We start from the raw sequence: 19,140 nt of genomic DNA on the forward strand, positions 1-19,140 counted from the left end.
GTGAAGAGGAGGAGAGGCAGAGGGAAGAGGTGAAGCACCGCATGGCACTAACCTGCTCACTGGCAAGTTAGCAGGAGCCATGGGCCTTTCCCTCCTGGAGATATCACGGGCTGGGCAGGGAGGGGAGACCCACCACAGCACAGCCCATGGGGCCCCGGCCACGCTGCCCCAGCCGGGGGCAAGTGTGGGCCGGGCCGGGCGTGGGCTAAGAACAGCCACACTTCAGTGCACCTGTGGAAACAAACTCAGTGCCAGCGTGCCCCTGGGACGTGCCCCAGGGAGACCGCCCGTCACCCTCCTTCTGACAGGTGCCGGTCAGAGCGATTAAACTGGGTTTATGGTGATTTCTCCGTCCAGCAGCACAGGGAGGGCAGGGGTGAAGGGGTTCCAGGGCCAAGGCTTCACAGCAGCGGCGGTGCGTGGGAGGGAGCAAACTCTGCCTGACTCCTGGGATGAGTCTGTGCAGGTGGGTGTATGAAAACTCACCTTCTTTTCTCTTTAACTTTCCAACCGAGCAGCGTGGTCTGGGTGAAGAAGCCGGGGGGGGGGAACCCAAGCACCAGTTCCCTGTCCCTCCTCGTCTTTGGGAGCAAAATTGCCTTTTCAGCAGGGAAGGGCCCCTGGGAGCAGGAGGCACCGGCTGTTTTCGGGGAGCAGGAGGCACCGGCTGTTTTCGGGGTGCTCTGGTGCAGCCGCTCACATGATTCCCACTGACCTCAGCCATGCAAATGACAACCCGAGCATCTACATGAAGACGTAGGCTGGCGTAGGAGTTCCTGGTTCGGTTTTCCCTGCAGCGCACGTTGCCATCTACGCTTTAGAAAGTCGATTTCGAGAGTGGCGAACAAGATCAGAAAACTCTCGCTCGCAATATAGAAAGTCAGTAGTTTCAAGGTTTAACCCGCAGAGCGTGAGCGTGCGGGATGGGACGGGACGGGAGCCGTTCTCACAGCGCTACGTGGCCGCTGAACCACAGCGGTGAAGTACCTGGCCCGTACCCAGGGCCACCTTCCTTGCGGATGATCACTTGAACATCCACGTGGTCATTCAACAGCAACGATTGACTCGCTTTGATGTAACATAGCAGGCACCGGAGAACCTCTGGCAACGCTCACGGGGTGCCAGGGCGTCTCTAGCCGTCATCCCGGCTTGCAGGGAGGGATGCTGCCTTTAGCAGATTAACCCCTCGGTATTGCTGCCAGCAACCAAGAGGGCCAGGAACGACTGGGTTAGCAGGGTCTATCGGTGAGGCAGGTCACCACGTACTAAAGAGCATCATAAGAGCTTAGATGCAGTAAAAAAAATTTGGTCTACCCAACCCCTTCTAAAATACGTGGGTGTACCGAAAGATAAGTAGAGAAGTAAAACTCGTTGCTAAAAATAATAATGGAAAATGATTGTTAACATTTGTGGTTCACGTGTATGTGGCCTGTATGAGCTTTTTAGGCCTAAAGAGTTAAACAGAGTGTTTGACTAATAACATTAAATAACTTCTTATGTAACACAATGTGTCCCTAAAACATTTTTGTGGCTGAAATACGCACATTTCTGGTGACTCAAGTACTCTATCTGAGCTCTAAAGCAGTGGTCAAGCACAGCGACGGCACATCACTTATCACTGCAACCTACCGGTCCAGCGGTTGACCTAAAAACCCCAACATTTCCTTTCCCCGCAGCCAGGGTTGTGAAGTGCAGGATAACAAACACACCATACGCCGTCTGCTGACGCACTTCAGTCCCGATGCAGATTACAGCACGGTCTTGACGAGCATCGCTCCCGCCGGCTCTGCTGGGTGATGGAAAACACAGAAAGGCCTTTTCTTTCTAGGCAGATCTTTATCAGCTTAATGTGTCTGAACTGCTGGGGTTGAAAGGAAAGGCACTGAGGCAGCCTGGCCCTGGGGTTTGTGGTTTTACACGCTAGTGCTTTACCCGGACTCTTGTGGCTACCTCGGTCAGGCGTCCCCAGTTTGAGGGCACTTCCCAGTAGAGCAGGAGGGTACCCGCGTGTGCCTCCCAGTGCGGGGGAGCTCTCCGGCCGCTGGATCCCACGGACGCGACGCCGAGGGCTGCTGCGGAACTGGTGTGGTCCCGACGGCTGGCACGGTACTCGGTCAAAACCCCTTGGGATTTTTTGATCCAAGAAATCAAGATTTTTAGTGTCTTTGGGCCTTTCTTTAATGTGCTTGGAAGGGCCGACTGCACGTAAAGCCGCTCGTTTACCAAACCCAGTGAGTCACGCGACACCGCGCTGGGCTGTACTATGTGAAGGCTCTAAATATCTTTGTTCCTAGGATTTTTCGTGCTTCATGGCCACGCTTCGTAACCAAGACGAGGAACGACTTTAAGCCTCTGTGGTCACACGTGCAGTTAATCTGGACCGATACTCGGCTGGAAGATAAACCCCGTCAGTGCCTGGGGTTCCTCTCTCCTCCGTCTTCTCCCACCGCGGCTGCCTGTAGCTTGGCACGCCGACGCGCGTTGGCAAAGCACCGCGTCGACAGCTTCCCCAGTTCACTGGCCGTGCTGCCAGCACGCCGCGGGCTTCGCCTGCATCCCGGCGAGCTGCTGAGGGTCCAGCCACCCCAGGGGCAACCATGAAAAGCAGAGGAGGGTTCATACTTCAGGGGGTCCGAGATGCTGCGGGCATCGAAATCAGACCCACAAGGATGGTGGCCACAGCACGACGTGGACCCTTGGAGGGTTTTTTGAGCTCCGGCTTGCTTTGGAGCTTGCTGAGCACCGGAGTGTTAGAGGTGCAGGCTTGTGTACAGAAAACTTGCCTGTTGGATGCCGTTCCTCAGCACTGACCTTCCACGTCAGGATGGGGAAAGAGCAGTGTTTTTCAGCTCTGTTTTCTGAGTATCCACTTGACATTACTCAATGGAGTTCAGTCAGTGCTCTTTAGTAAGTGAAACCACACATCCCAGCATTGCCATATTCTGTCTTATAATACAAGTTGCCATTGGAGACAGTAGCAGTACTATTTTCAGCTGATGGGGATTTTCCAATTTTTGTTTTCTTCTACAAAATTTTGCATCATAATGCCGAATGTTTGGGTACCTTGGGATTCTTTCCCCCCAAAAAAAACTATTTTTAAAGAGCTAGCCAAAAAAGTATTGAACTTTGGAGGAGAACAACAAAAAAAAAATCTCCTTCTTCAGCTGGCTCTATTCACATCTTTGATTATTTTCTTCCTTCTGCATAACACAAATTTTGCCCAGTTAAAAGGAACTGGACTGATTTTGATCTTCTACACGTATAGCTGTAGTTACTCCTGAATTATGCCAGAATAAGTGAGATCGGAATTGGGCTCAAAATCCTGCTTCTCCAGAGCTTTATGATCAAAGTTACGTTGTGCAAGAAACACTGAGAGGGTCAAGGGAATAGAGGACAACCGGCTTACTGCAGTCAAAAAAAGGGTTAGTGCAGTAGCTGCGCTACACGCACTGCACTTTGGCTGCCTTGCAGAAGAAAAAAAAGCTCACGCCCCCCCCAGCCCCATCCTGGCTCTTTAGAGATGGTGAAATTGCATCACTCTCATCCCAGCTGATTTCCAGGCTCCGTCTGGCCGCGTACTTGGGCCCATATCTGCCGATTATTGGCATCTCAAGGGCCATCAGCCACCCGTCCTGACCTGGGATGTTTGGCTGGACTTGTGGGTCTGAGGTCATGCCTGGTCCTGCTGGCCTCCCAATATGTTCCCGTGGCAAGCCCATAATTCTTTCTGCTGGTTTGAATCCTGGAGAGACAAATCTGGAGAGAGAAACACGCTGTCTGCGTGCCAGCTCTCGGAGGGGTCGTGTTTCGGGTGGTGCAAAGCGCTGAGGGACGTCTGCAAGTGGGGAAACCAGAAGGACCCGGTGAAAGGCTTCAACAGGCGCTGCCAGATGGGCAACAGATGATGATGACCAGTGAGTCACTCGGCAGGGTGACCTTACCGTACGGACTGTCACCAGGCTGTTGGGGACTTTCTCCAGCCAGTGAATCTCACTAGACTCAAGAAGGCTCTCTGCTGCCCAAATGGACCAAACTGATGAGGCCAAATCCTGTCCTTGTGCGGTTGAGGTTGCCCAGACTGCAACCTGGAGGGGACTGAACGGGGTGAAGAGGAAACCTCAGTGCAGGGGCAACGATCGTGTTTGGAAAGAAAGATTTGAGCAAAGGTATTTATTATAAATGCTTCTGTCTCTAGTCTTACAGTATTGGAAGTTCCTAGATCAGATACCACCCAAAGCAGAGGTCCCTGCCACTTGCTCCTGCACACAAATGGGTGCATCTCCTCGGGGGTGCATCTCCTACCAGGAGGAATCGGGACATTACTGGCTGCTGCCTTCTCCAGCCATCAAGATTTCTGCGATGGAGAGACAGCCTCCACTCAGTCTGATCCTGTGGCCTTCCCTAGCTTTATTCCTACTCTGCTAACGTGTGTGGCTTGTGTGGCGTGGAGCTGGGATGCTTCACAACCTAGCAACGATACTTATTTACAGAGCCTCAAAGATTCCCAAAGTAAGCCTTGTCCAGGCTTTACTCACAGATAGAATAAAGATAAAAGATTGAAAAAATAGAAAGGAACATGCCCCAAAGTAATTCTTGTTTTATTTGGTTTTGGTTTTTTCTTGTCATTGCTGTTTATATACTTGAGGTTGGTTTTGCTCTTTATTTTAGGAAGATATTCTTTGTTAATTTTTATATGTATATTTTTTCAGTTATGCTGTGTAAAAATAGAAGTCAGCGCTATCAATATTTATGCATGAAGCAATTATTTTAGAAGGCCCATAGCTACAGCACAATCCTGCCTCTGTAGAGTTTCCATTGTGATTTTGAATGGCAAAAGGAAGCTTCAGAAGGAGTTTTCTCTCCAGAGCTTCGGAGAGGGCATACACCCTGGTTCCCAGATTTAAAAGAAAATGGGGGCAATGTTTCAAGTGGCTACGTAGTGAGGACAATGGAAAAACTAGTATTTCAGCCTTGGTTGTGTACAAAGTTTACTGCCAAATCAAATAAACTGAGGTTTTGGTTTAACCCTCCTTTGCTCCCGGGTGGCTGAACTTTACAGACATATCTGAAGCTCCAAGCAGCAACTTTGTTCCCGGTGGTCTCGAGTCCTCCTTGCTCTGCCGATGCGATTAAGCGCGGTGGATCCAAGCCTGCCCTGATGGAAATCCCGGCGGCAGCGGGGCCGTAACCCAAGCCAGAGTTTGCCCAGCTCCGTTTATGCTGCACCAGAGATGAACAAAAGCCTCGCTGGCTGCGGCTCACCTCGAAGCAGCAGCCTCCAACCAAGACGCGATGCCACCACCAACAAAAAGAGATTACATTCACACTAGGAGTTTTGCTTCACTTTAAAACCCCACCAGAGATTCATTTCTTTTAATAGGTCTTTCTTGGCAAAATTTTCAGTATTCTGTTTTCGAATGTGGTTACCTACATTATCTGTCTGGTCCTGCAGTTTATGGGCTCTATAATAATGCACTCACACTTCACCGTTCACTTGAAGCCCTAAACAGAAGACCTGAATATTCTGTTTGAAAATTTGGCTGAGCCTCTCTAAGGATAGATTTAATAATTTAAAAAAAAAAAAAAAAGAAAATAAAAGAAAGAGGCAGGGGAGGCTTTGGAAGGGCTATGTTACGCTAACAGTCATAAAGCAGCCTCTGAAAGCAAGGCAGTGTCTGCCACTGCCAAACAACCGCATTTCATTACTTTGGAACCACGTTTTAGGGCTCAGGCAGCTTGTTTAAATATGTTTATAGTGCCCCACTGCCACAGGCAAGCCTGCTGCAGCCTCACCTTGGGTCTCTGTCATTTCTGTCTGGCGCTGCGGGGCAGCTCCCTTCCAGCCCTGTGCATGGGGCTGCTGCTTATCCCAAGGGATGCCGGAGACCGCACGCGCAAGGATGGATTCGCCTTCCCAGGGAGCAGCAGGGTAAGGATGCAGCAGGCATCCGCCGGCCGTTAACGCGCCAATCTGTTGCTCAAGAAGGGAAGCGAGGAACAACTCCCGCCATTAGAAGCACAGGGGTGATTTTAAGTAGGTAAACTGCCCGAGCTGGTGATGTGCCAGAATGGGATTTGGCCAGGACACCACGGCTAACACCTGCACGGATACAAGGAACGCTGCGGAATCGATGACTTCGAGCCTCCCGCGTCGCCTCAAAGCTCTCCCCTCCGGCGGCACGGCACCGAGGTGCAACATCTGGTCTGCAGTTGACACCAGAAACATCCTCGTGACGAACCGGTCCAGTGAAGACTCAGCCTGAAAACCACAACCTAATGAACCTCCAGCCCCACGCTGTGCGAAGGCTCCCAGCCCAGCGCGGGCTGATCCGGGGATGGTGGAGACTAATGGAAAACCTCCCCTGCCCGCTGCCAGCAGCAGCTATCAGGCCAGCTTGGTGACTGTAACGTGTGAGCTCCGACAAGAACGGAGCGAAAAAAGAAAGAGCTGACCACAGGCAGATTTCTTCCGAACTGTGTCACCGGTGAACGCCGTAATTCCAAGCCGGAGGTGGGAAAATGGGTTTGTTTTTACAAGAAACCTGTTGACGGAGAAAAGAAAAATTTGAGGAGAATTTAGCAACTGGCTGAATTTGGCAAATAATTTCAGCTGGAGAAAATAGCTAAAATAGTTCAAACTTGGAGGGGGGAGTGGGAGAAGAGAAATTCTGAAAATCCATTATTTGCACAGCTCTCCTCCAAAAAGCTTATATTATACTGCCCGCTACCAGCTGGCCCGAGATTTGGGTTGCCTAATATTTTCCGTTATAAAAGATTCTTTCAACATTTTTATTTTTTTAGAAGCTCTAACACCTCCATTGTTTGCAGCAGGCCCTTATAATTTGGCAGGGACAAAGCCCCTGGGCTAGAGAAGTGCCTTTTCTTTCATCCATGAAATTCCAGTCAGGTTTGGCTGGATGAAAAAAAAAAAAAAAAAAAAACCTGTTAAAAATCACCATTTCCCTTCTCTCTCTTATGTGCCTCAAGAAAATATGCTGGCGGCCCGCCAGCATAGCAAGTGAACGTGAACATTCTCATTAAATTGAGCCCAGGTTGTCACCAAAGCAGCCGTCCAGACTCTGCTGGGAATGTCTGGGGGCTTCCAGGGCAGCTGCAGCAGCAGGAGAAGAGTTGCAGGAGACCGAGCACCACCCCGAGGAGTTTCCCCGACAGGAGAAGGAGGCAGAGAGGGGAAGGAGCTCCTCCTGCTCCTCCTGACACTGATTTAAAAGACCTGGCAAGGCAGTCCCTGTGCCTTGGGGCTCCTGCCCCTACTTCTTAGGCTGGGAAGAGTAGAGCCAAGTTCTCGCTCAGCCAGCTGTGAAATAGCACCACTAAGCCATGCTCCTCTTTCTCCAGCAACTTGCTTTTCTCCTCGGGAACAGCAATCTTACCCTGCCCTCCCTAATATAATTAACCCTGTGGTCCTAATTGTATCAGTCTATTCTGCGACGCTGAACGCAGAATGGTTTTGCTGGTTGTTGGGGGATTTTTTTGCAGCGCTGAAGAGGGGATAGTTGTCTTGGAAAAGTTTCTGGTCTACAGGTTGGAATGGGACCAGCCCAGAAGACTGTGCAGGAAGAGACGAGAGACCCCAGGAGCCAGAGGGAGGCAGCTTCCAAACGGTGGTCAGGAAATAGAAACGGGACCGTGTGTACAGAAATGAGCCCAGAGAGCTAATGAGGGTGGAGTGGGAAATGGGAAAATTTGGACATCATTGTGCGGGAGACCTGGTGAAGGCCTGGAAGACCTTAAGTAGCCAATATAATCCACTCCTGGCAGAGGAGACTGTATTATGAAAGTCAACATTGAGTGGAATATAGCAAGAGGAGCACTAAAGCAGAAAGGAACATAGAAATATATCATTTGGTGGTCCCCCAGTCTAGTTTTCGGCCTCCACAACTGACACTGGAAAGGATGGCATACAGAAGCTTTGCAGCCAGCAAATTCCTGCCATTTGTGAAAATCCTGGTTCAATCCTAAACAGAAAGAAAGTGGTTTATGCCGCAGAATATCAAGTTTTATAAGTCTTCTCAAATCTGTTAGTATTAACTGAAAATTGGATTGAAAGCCAAACATCAGAGTACACCACACAGAAAAAGTTCGGCTTCCCTGTGCAGATCTCTTCATTCCCATAGACGCGTAGCTGTCAAGACAATCTAGCTGGCTTTGCAAGGGAGGTTCTTATCCACGGAAAAGCTGTTAGTGCCCATTTAAGAGATTTGGTTGTTGCCTGTAGGCAACAGGGAGAGGAGAACAGAAGGTCACCTTAGCTCCGTCGTCCTGCCCCTGCTCTGTTGGCGGTGTGTGCAAGGTTCAGGCACGGTCTGACTCTTTGCTCCATCCGGAGACGGAGCACAGTGAAAACCCACTAACTGAGCTCGTCCCAAAGCTGAGTTTTGCCAAGAGGTGTAACTTATTCCAGTGGGCATAGTGGACCAGGGCTATATTGCTTTTGAAACCTGTGGTGCTGCGTGTGCAGAGCGTGGATGCATGAGCTAATGGGCTGGTGCTAACTTACAGTTCTTTGCATGGCACTCTATTGTGCCAAGTAGACGCAGTGGTAAATATGTTGATAAAACAAAAGAAAGACTGAGTGGTAGCAGCAAGAAGGCAAGAGTTGGTACCTTCACCTCTGCTTAAGCATTTGCTTTACCATAAAGATGGGTTTCTAAGTTAAATGACAGACGGGTGGCCAAAACTATGCCAAAGCTTGGCTTCGCTTTGATGCCCTTTTAGAAATAAAACTCAGTTCTCACATCTGAATTCAAACGGAGTCAAATCTGTGCCCCTGAAGGGAAAGTGGCAGTTCAAAGATGGGTCTCGGTACTGCTTCCAATTTAAATAGAAAAGATTGTGTATTTTCCCCTTCAGCTGGATATTGTATTAATTAACACGATAACTTCTGGAGTGCTACTAATAAACTATGCGCTCAATGACTTTGGCAGTAAAATCCGTCGAAGCAAGCATCAGCAATTCTTGAAGACAGAATATAACTATGAGTACCTGAAGAGTCTCTCTTTGGATTGCAGGAGTAGGATAGCTTGTCAGGAATGAGTAAATTGGAATCAAATATGTCTAGAATTCAGACCAGCTAAAGACAGAATAATCAAAACCATCAAGGCTTGGTGGATAATGGTTTGAGACAAGTGGTCCGGCAAATATTGTTCTAATATCATCTTAACCACAAGGGCTGCTCAGATGTGTTTCTTGAAGACGTTTAAGTTAGCAAAGAGTACTCATCATTAATCTTTTATAATGGCTTTTGGGAGCCACAGTTCATTTAAACATTTTACATTTTTATTACTTATGTATGCAGGGCAGCAATTAAAGCTGTCGTGGTCATATAATGAAGACTAATGAAAGCAAGACGAAGGCAGGTTTTCATTTTCTGTCAACCTGAATATCCATCTGCTTCTGCCATCCCCCTGCCCCCTCCCCACCAAAATAATTATATTTTTTTTCTTTGCTTGAAAGCCAGCTCCCCAGTCCCTAGGCATTTAACCAAACACCTTCACAACTGTCCAGGATGAACTATGAAGACTAAGTAGTCCTTTCTTTTCTTACATGGAAGAAGCATATCTCTTGGTAATCAGACAAGTACCGTAAAAGGCTCAGCCTTTCTCAATGCAAGTAAATGTGAGTGATGCAATAACAACATCTTTATGGTATGTTTTCTTGGCCACTGTGAAGTAATAGTTTTGGAGGGGAGACAGGGATTAGTCACCCCACAATTAGTCATTCTGCAATGTAGGTTGCTACTTGAGAGATCTGTATTTCAGAAATGTGGTTCTGCAACCATAGGACCTATTTTCAAGTACTTTCTGCTTTCTCCCTCTTTTAATTGGGAAGAGTTTGTAGAAAGAAAAACCATTCGCTCTTTATGTTTTATGTGCTTCTGCACCCGTGTGTCTCTATGTCACCTTCATACAAACTTTGCTTTGCCTTTCTTGGGAGCTGTGACCAAAACCTCGGTTCGGGAGGTGCCTCCATCCTAGCTTATCTGAGGGAGAGCCCATCAGCCTGGCCAGGCATCCTAATTCTAGTGCTACAAAGGGCTGGGGGGGGTCATACCCGTAGGGCTGATGCTCCCTCTCATCTGTCTCCAGCAGCCTGGGAGCCTGAGAGGGGCTGGGGCTCGTTAGCGCTTGGCGAGGTGCAGAGGGGCTCATGGGAGCTGCAGCTTGAGTGCCTGGGGGAGGTCTCTGGGGAGGGAACCGTGAGCTGGGGCACCAGGGGACATCTCCTTCCCAAAGGCGATTTTCTGCTTTGGGGAGGGTAAAGGACACAGATGGCTGAACTAGAAGTCTCCTCTTTTGTAACAGTCAGAAACTTTGCTACAGAGAAGTGGTTGCCTCTAACTGGAATTCTTCTGAGTCAAAAAGGCAATGCAGATGTTTTAAAGTGTTAATCATAAATATCGGGGGAGAGGGAGCTTAATGGCAGAGCTCCCAATGAGTAACGACTTCATGTCTGGCCTCAAATTTTTCAGCTGGTAAGATGTCGCATACTTCACTGATCTGTACATGGCAGCTCCGTTGCTGTCTTAACCATTTCATTTTTGGAGTAAGTAGTCGCAGTCTAGCCTGTGTGTCACAGAAGGTGTGCTACACAGCGGGGTTTGCACCAAGCAGGCATTTGTCACTGGTCCAGGCACCTAGACCGAACCCAGTCCTCTGTGACATGGCTTGTTTCATCAGAGCTCCCCACCACAGCAAGAACCTGGCTCTTCTTTCCAACCGACCTTCGTCCCAGCTCCCTGGTATTTCTCTGTCGCCAAACTCTCATCTCGTGAATGTATTCCATGCATACCAAAGCCTGCTTGAAATTTGGCACTGAGAGCCTTTCACAATTCTGCTTGCGCCGGTACAAATAGAGTTAATATTTTCTTCTTTTAGACACGTTGTTGTCATTATTACTTACCAGCCCGAACTCCAAACACAAAAATAAAATCTGGCAAAAGAAATACAGAGCGAGTCATGGGCCAAATTGATTTGACTGAAACCAGCATTGAAACAGATGAAATACTGTGTTTCATTTGGAAAAACAGCAGCTGTGTCTGTACAGTAACTACTGTGCTTCTCCAATGGGTTTTTCCCACATGCAGGGCCAAACTCAACCAAATGTAGCTTGGAGTTAGAAGGTAAAGCTCCCGTGAAATTCCTGGATCAAACTGTTTGAAGATGTAAACAGGATAACTTGATTTGAAGTCAGCTGAAAGCGGTACGCGTTGCACCAACTATGGGAATTCAGCGCAACGTCTCTGCTGATGGCACTCAAGAACTGAGTAGAAAAACGCCAGCCCAGAGGACAGCAGTTAAAGGCACAGCCTTGCTCCTCTACCCCTTCCTCTCTGGCTATAAGCAGATGCCAAGGTCTGTACTCTGCAGAATAGCAATCATCGTAATTTGCAATGATTTAATATTAAAATGTCAGCACTGAGGTGCAAGGAATTCTCTTTTTCCCCAGTCCCAGTGTGTGGCAGCTATACACTGCTGGCATCCTCCCACAGCCCCGGCATGGTATAAGCCTCTCGTACCAAATGAGTGCAAACATGCTATGATATTACAAACTAAACTGTTTTCTGGTATACTGGAGAGCCCCGTTTGGTGCAAGCGTGCTGCATAGTCATCTTTTCACCAGTGATGTGGTTTAAAAGCTAAAGCAAACCTGAAACAGAACTCGCTGAGCAGACCTAGCAGAATTGGTAGCTGCACGCGTAACTCCGCGGGGAGTTTGGTTGTGTGAGGCTGCCCCTGGAAGCAAAGTCGCCCAGAGCAAATGCGATTCAGACTTGTTTTCAGTGACATCTATACAAATGCTACCGGGATTCGGGCAAGCACTTCGATGCCATTGTAAGGGAAGCAGCATCTGAAGTGATTGTTATCCTAAATGTCTTTTGTATTTTAAATCCCGATGGTTTCTCTGATAACAGGAGAGCTAAACCAGCTTGTAGATGCCAAAGGTGAAGTTTCATTTCTTTTTGCTTCGCTGGTGGGTTTTGTGCCTCAGAGGGAAGGGGAGAAGCCGGTTTTCGGAAGACACTCAGAGACCTTGTTTCCCTTTACTCAACAGGGTGTGCATGGCACGCCTGCGTTCCTGAAGTTGAACACTGCGCTCCAGCTGTTGTAGAGTCAAAAAAAGAGGCATATCCTTGAGGCAGCTCCGGTCCTTTTACACAGGAATGATGCGGGGGAGAAAAATCAAGGCAGATGCAATTAGTGAAAATCAGAAACTGCAGTGCGGCTTCTCTCTCCGGCTGTGTTCGTGCAGGGCTCAGCACAAACAAAGCAGCCTCCCCTGAGCCTTGGACTCCTTACAGCCTAACAGAAGGAAGATCACTACAAGCACCAGGTATTTCTGTTAGCAGGAAGCCTGGTAAATGCTCTTTCTGTGCCAGCAACACCTCCTGTTGGCAGGCTTACTTGGCAGGCTCCAGGCACTGAAGCAAACGCTCTCTCTGTTTTGTGAGATTCACCAAAGTGGGGCTTATCCCTGTCATGCCTCTCAAGAGAGTCTGAGGAGCCAGTTGTGGCCCTTTAATGTGAGGGAATGAAGTGGCCAAAAAAATGGAACTGCCTGAAAAAGAGTTGCCCCTTGGTTATGCCAAGCAATATGGAAGTAATTTCAGAGTGGGTTGTGTTTCACTTTTTTTTTTTTTTTTAATAATTTCACTATATTTTAAGTCTGGGTTTTGTTTTACATTTAATTTTTTTCACAATCTCCCTGGACATTAAAAGAGTGGAGAGTCAGTACGGCATAAAGAGGGAGAGTGGGGAGCAGAAGACAGGATGCAAAAAGCCTGGGAGAAGCAGCCAGCCTGAGCTGGCCGCTCAAGCGGTACCCAGAGGGATCACAGGATCTTTCGGCCTGGAAGGGACCTCGGGAGGTCTCTAGCCCAACCTCCTGCTCTCACATGGGTCAGCCCTGAGATGGAGCTTGCACCACTTTTTAGGCTACCCTGAGCCCAGGGCAGAGGCAGGCTACCTGTCACGAAGCTGCTTCATGGGGGATAACCCACAAGATCAACCCACCAGCGTGCCATGGGGACCTCCTCTTTCCTTCCTGGCTTTTCCAGGGGCTGGCACACTGTGTGTTAAGAGGATTTGGTTTAGCCTACCAGTTTTTGAGTACCGCAAGGGAAGGGGAGTTGTTCACCCGCACCGAGACCAGCCAGCTGCGAGCTGTGCTCCCTCTGCCCTCACTCACGGCCATGCCCGCCGAGGAGGACGCGGCTGAGGTGGCGATGGAAGCTCCCATCGGTGCTCTTCCTTCCAGCAGAAGTAAGAGCACAGAAGGCTTTTGCAGCCAGCAACATCCTTGGCTGGCTTCTGGTAACCAGGTCTTCTTTTTGTACTAAACCCAGCTGATGGTAAATGTTAGCACCATGCACATTCCGTTTTACCTTCCACTTGTTGATGCCTCCTCTCCCTTTTAGTGCATGAGTAAACAGAAGCACTTAAAACCCAGGTGTCTTGCTTGAGATGGTCTATCCCAGTGGGAACGCAGGGCCCGCACCCGGCAGCTGCCGGCAATTTGTCCTGTCTTCACACCGTTAAGCCGTTCTACTGGGAGCACATCCCTGCACAGAACGTCGCGGAGACCGGGACAGCCGTGGAAGTTATTCCGGGGACAGTCCACGGGCTGGGATGGGTGGTCCCACAGCATGGCATCCCTCCTCCAGCTGGCCCGGATCCGGACTGGCTCTCCTCTGCCCGACCTGCCCCTTTGCCAGCAGCTGCCCAAAGCCAACGGACCGGAGCGGTCACCCCAGCACCGCTGCACCCCCAAATGGGTTATCGCTTTGACACACTGAGCTTTGCTTGGGAAGGGTGGGAAACGGCCGTGCAGAAAAGAGACAGAGGCAAAAAAAAACCTAGAAAAATAAACTGCAGACAATATCTCATTGATACAGCGTCTGGGGCTGGCACCGTAATTCAGGCGACACGCAGAGGAGGGAGGAAAGCCCCAGCCCTCGGAGTAGCCCGTTATTTTCACCGGTACTGCCCGTGCTCCCCCGCCTCCGGGCATCACCACGGTGCCTTCGGAAGGGCCACGAGGGCATTTTTTTGCTTCTGCCGCTTTGCCCGCTCTCTCGTTACGGCGAGACCGCGCAACCACCCCCGCGACGCTGCGTCTGCCGGGATGCTGCTGAGGGAGGATGGGGACCGTGCTGCCAGAGCATCCCCGTGTCCAGACCTTATCCGAAATGCTGGGCCGGCGGCCGCAGCCGCCCGAGCGGGTCCGTACGCACAGCTGGCTCCTGCCGCCTGTTGAGTCACCCCGCTGGCCACTTTTTTGCGTGTTGCTTTAGCTAAATCGGGCGATCTGCCCTGCCCTCGCAGGGCTGCTTGGCAGCTGCTGAGGAGCCTGGTCCGTGCCAGCCGGCGAGGGGTTCTGCTTGCTCTCGGGCTGGAGTTGCTGCAGTTGAGAGAACGGGCAAAGCGCACACGAGGAGAACTGCAGCCTTGTATAGCTGTCATATAAAACTCAGAGCCCCCAGTCTGGCTCTTTATCAATTATTAGCCTGCTGCTAAAATAAGAAAATAGATTTCATAAGTGTGTTTCTGTTCCACACACCAGACAGATAGTCTGGCTAAATGATTTACGGGTGTGAGTTAGTGCGTGTGTATGTGTATATGCGCATATGGTTCAAATCCTATAAAGCAGAGTCCTGCCTCTGTGTGCGTGTGTGTGTACTTAATGCTTTATATGGTACATCATTCCTTTTTCATGTGTGTCTGTCTGGTTTTCTTGGGCAGCGCCAGTTAAATTTCTTTTCCTTATTTTTTTTTTTTCTTCTTTTTTTCATTTCACATGAATTGTGTGGTGGAAGCCAAGAGCATCTGCCAACTCTGCTGTCCCAAAAATAAAAGTTGACACTCTTCTAGAAACAGTTATCTCCTCAGTGTAGTCATGGTCAGACACACCCACACCCATCCCTTTCTTGAAACCGAGGCCGAATTTAATAATGTGCTTGGCTGCTTTTATTTCTGACTTACTTAAAATGTCAAAGATTGAAAAGACATTTTTTTAAGAATGCAGAGGATTTAAGCGATCCCAGGACACAGCACTCACTATTCTAAGTGTGCACAAAGGAGCGGACTGCCCTCCTCCACGCTGGCAGCTGGGAGCAGCGCTGCAGAAGTCAAGGGCAAAGGTGGAAGCAGTGATAGGAGAGTCACCCCACCTTCTCTCCAAGTTAAAATTCCTCTCTTCTCTCCTCTGTTGTAAATGGGCTGGTACAATTTTCAAATTCCCTTGAATTTTTCATTTTGGTTTCTGAGGTTTGGGACTCCTCCTCTTTCCACACCCCTAGTTTACTCAGAGAAAGTAAGCAAACATTGATTTTACCCCGATGTTAAGTGCCACAGAGTCTAAGGAGGGAAAGCTGCTCGGCCGTGAAGCCACTTCATGTCCCTGCCTACCAGAATAGCAGGGAGGGGTTGGCAAGGGTCATGCAGGACGCTTCGTTCGCTCTTAAGTTATACTTGCCCTGTGCAACTTGTTTTCTAAGTCACTTGGCAGAAAAGTAGCTATTCAGTGTTGCTGCCATAGGTATTTCAGAAATGGTGCTTTTAGTAAGAAGTGGCAACAGCCCATGGAAATGTCCGGTTCAGATAGGAAAACATAACTTAGAAAGTGAATGGACAATCCGCTTTCCCGAATCACGCCCATTTCCACCTGTACAATACCTAGACAGCAAGTGAGGTTCTTTTAAAGCAACAGTAAGTCATGGATGCAAAGTGACTTTTACCACTGCTGTTGTGAAGAGCCATGACAAAATATATTGCTTCTTGGCTTGCAGAGACAAAATATATTCCTTCTTGGCTTGCGGAATCGCCACATTTATTTCTCTCGGTTTAGGTGCAGTAAGCTCCCATAACATGAAGACTCTTAGGCTATGCTAAACAGCTGATTCTAATTTTTCTCTCCATGAATTCAAGCAATTGTAGCTGGTTGGGTATTTTTAAGCTTCCAGGGTTGAATAGCTCTCAGTTACAGGAGTTGCTCCACGTGGTCAGAGCTGCGAGTTGTTTGAAACCAGGCGTCAGATGGAAAAAGGCTGACACGATGACTGAAGATCATTTTATGTTTTTTCACTGTACAGGTGATTGCCAGCTGGGTGAGACCATTGCTTATAGAAGTCACTCACAACTTTGGCAGTCTAAGTACCTGAGGAGGGTCTTGTGATCCTTCACGCTGGCTATCTAGAGGGGTTGTTGGTTCATTGCCTTTGGAGAAAAGGAGGTGTGTGTTTAGGCCTTTGGGGACAGCAATTAGTTCAGCATCAATTTCAGGATTTTTTTTCCCCACTGAGCATGGGAGAACAAAGCTCCAGAGCAAAGGGATGTCTTTTGTTACCCTACAAAGCAATATTTTCAGCACTGTAGGTGCCATCGGAAGATCTGCTTTAGCTCTTGTACCTGTGCTCAGCCTTTACAAAGGTAACATTAAGTGTGTTGGATTGTTATTACTTACATGTTTTTGCAACCAAACGAGAATTTTGTTATGAATCTGTAAACGTCAAATACCAAGTTAGTCTTGGCACACTTAGAAACCTGGATAAATCAACTTTCTCAATCATGGGAGACTTGCATATTTTGTACAAGCAGCAGCTTGGATTCAAGGCAGCTCTCTGCCTAACTGCCTATGTTAAGGACTGGGTTGAACGGATCCACCTGAGTTGTAAATTATCAGATCCTGTATACAGACTGTGAAAATCAAAACAGATCCAAGCTGAGATGAATACTGCAGTTTGACTATAGACCAAGTGTCCTTTTAGGCATGCATCTATGCTCTGAGCTGCTGTCCGAAAACATCTTTCTTTTTCCCTTCACCGTAAACCTGGGCTTCGAACTGTGGTTCTGCATGGCACCCAAATTAGATGCGTGGAGGAAATGGTATGAGTAGTAGTCTGAATGTGTGACTCTACGTATGACTGTATAGCACAGCATCTTGCCTGTAATGGGTAATAGCTGCTCATCTTTCTCCTTTCTTTAATACCCTATCCACGTTTCATAGATATTAAATACGTAGCATTTTTGAAGGGGGGTCTTTTCTTCCTCAGAACATGTTTGGTTTTAATGAAAGCGGTAAACGATGTGCTGAATGGGTCTGTTCATCATGGCTGGAGTGTACAACAGATGTGCTTAGGGAGACCGTATGAGTCTTTAGAGCGTGAGGATAAGTAAGCAGAGTCTGAAGTAAACTTTCAGTCTCTAAGAGGGTTTTTTGTGGCATTTTTCTGGGAAAGGTGTCCAATCTTGCCTTCATTTGGAGGTATGACCATCTTTATATACCAGCCCATCCGCGTGTTGACATGGTCAGAAGGAGCATGGGCATTACATTTGATGCTAGCCCAACACCTAGAAGACTTCAAGTTGGTTTCCTGCTCTGGGGAATGTCTGGCAGTTTGATTTACTCTCTCTGCACTGTTTCTGCCCATCAGAAGGCGACTGCATGGAATATGTTAAAAGGCTGTGATTCTGAAGGTTGTTGTCTAACTTCTTAGCACAAGATGTTGAAGAGAGGGCAGTAGACATCTGAGTGTGGCATCCCCACCTCTGAGGTGGATAGCTAGGGCAGATAACCTGATTGTGCCAGGAAGTCACAGTAAAATAGAAATCAGTTACATGTTATAAGCTTGAGTGTTGTGGAAGGAGTAGGTCTAGGCTGGTACTGGAGTCATAGAAATAGACTTGTACAGATAATAATACCAATAAACTATGGTACCTCTTAGGTGAAGGCAGGCCTCTTGGACCAGCCCTCCTCCAGTAACTAAACCTGGCTTTCGCTATGGGCTAGCGGTGAAAGATGATGAGTTACAAGCTTACCCGGAGCAGGAGAGTCAATGCTATCAGTACAGTGAATTACCTTCCCTTTGAGAGCTATATCAGAGTCAATGAGGTAGGTTCCCCTTTTGTGAGTTGAAATGTTCCCCATTAACTTCAGGAAGCCTTTATCTAAGCAATCAGGGAAGGCCACAATAATCAAGTAGAGGTAATGCACAGGGAAACCCACAATACTTGGAACACAACTTGTTTAAAAGCAGTTTGAATAGCACGATGCTGAGCTAACCCTTCATCTCTGTGCACTTAGGGGATTGCTGAGCTGCGTGCAGGGACTAACGCAAGAATCCACGCTGGTGGGTGGGGTGGCGCGGTGGGGAATTGCCGTGAGCTGGAGCTGAGGTCTGCCCTAGCAGTGCCATAAGCACCTGCCTGCAAGAATGTGGGAATTCAGCAAGTATGGGCGACTATCAGAGCCCAAGAACTGATACAAAGGGTAGCCAGAGGAAAGCCGATTGCAGTGCACAATAATGTGTTTTATTAATTCTGCAAAACTGTGGAGCTGTCTAGGATAGAGACCAATTGGTGGTGTCTCTCTCCTGACGTTTTATCTATTAATAACTATTTACTTACAGAGTGATATAGAGCACTCCTGTAATGAAAACTGATCGGCATGGAAGGAGAGGCTGCTGCTCAGTTGTGATAGTATCTCTTTTAAGGAGGAACTTTCTCTCCAGTTTGCAAATGCTAAAGATGCAAGCTTTACAGCGCGTGTACACCATATGACAAGCTGGTTTATAGCTGAGATTCCCACTGAATGTATTTTTTGAGATGGGCAGGTACTGACCAAATATATAGCCTTGTGTTGGCTTCTCAGGATCTCTCATGAGGTGGTTAGTGAACCTGAGATTTTAGATTCACTAACTAATCATGGAGTACTTGGCTCTGGTGATCTGAATTAAGAACAGCATGCGTGTGAGAAATTGAAAAACTTCACCACTGAAATCCAGTGACTGGGAGAAAGGCCACAAGTAAATGCTGAAGCTATGCTGAGACAGAGAAAGAGAAGGAAATAGAAAGCTCTCCAAAATCAGCAGTACTTACACATTTATTTGACAAGGTGTATGTATGAACATGTGTATGTGTGTCTATACCTTGGCAACAAATCTTTTTGTATATGGAAGGTCTGCCTTGGAAACCATCAAATATCAATTTTTTTTTCTGGGGAGTATACCTGGAAAAAGGGAGAAATGCAGCTGTTAAAAATTGACAGAAATTGTATATGCATCTAAGGATGATTGTCCCCTACAGTTACTTATTTTAACAGTCTGCATAAGGGTACTGTGGA

Source organism: Accipiter gentilis, chromosome 20 (assembly GCF_929443795.1).
Source record: "Accipiter gentilis chromosome 20, bAccGen1.1, whole genome shotgun sequence".
Taxonomy (NCBI): Eukaryota; Metazoa; Chordata; class Aves; order Accipitriformes; family Accipitridae; genus Astur; species Astur gentilis.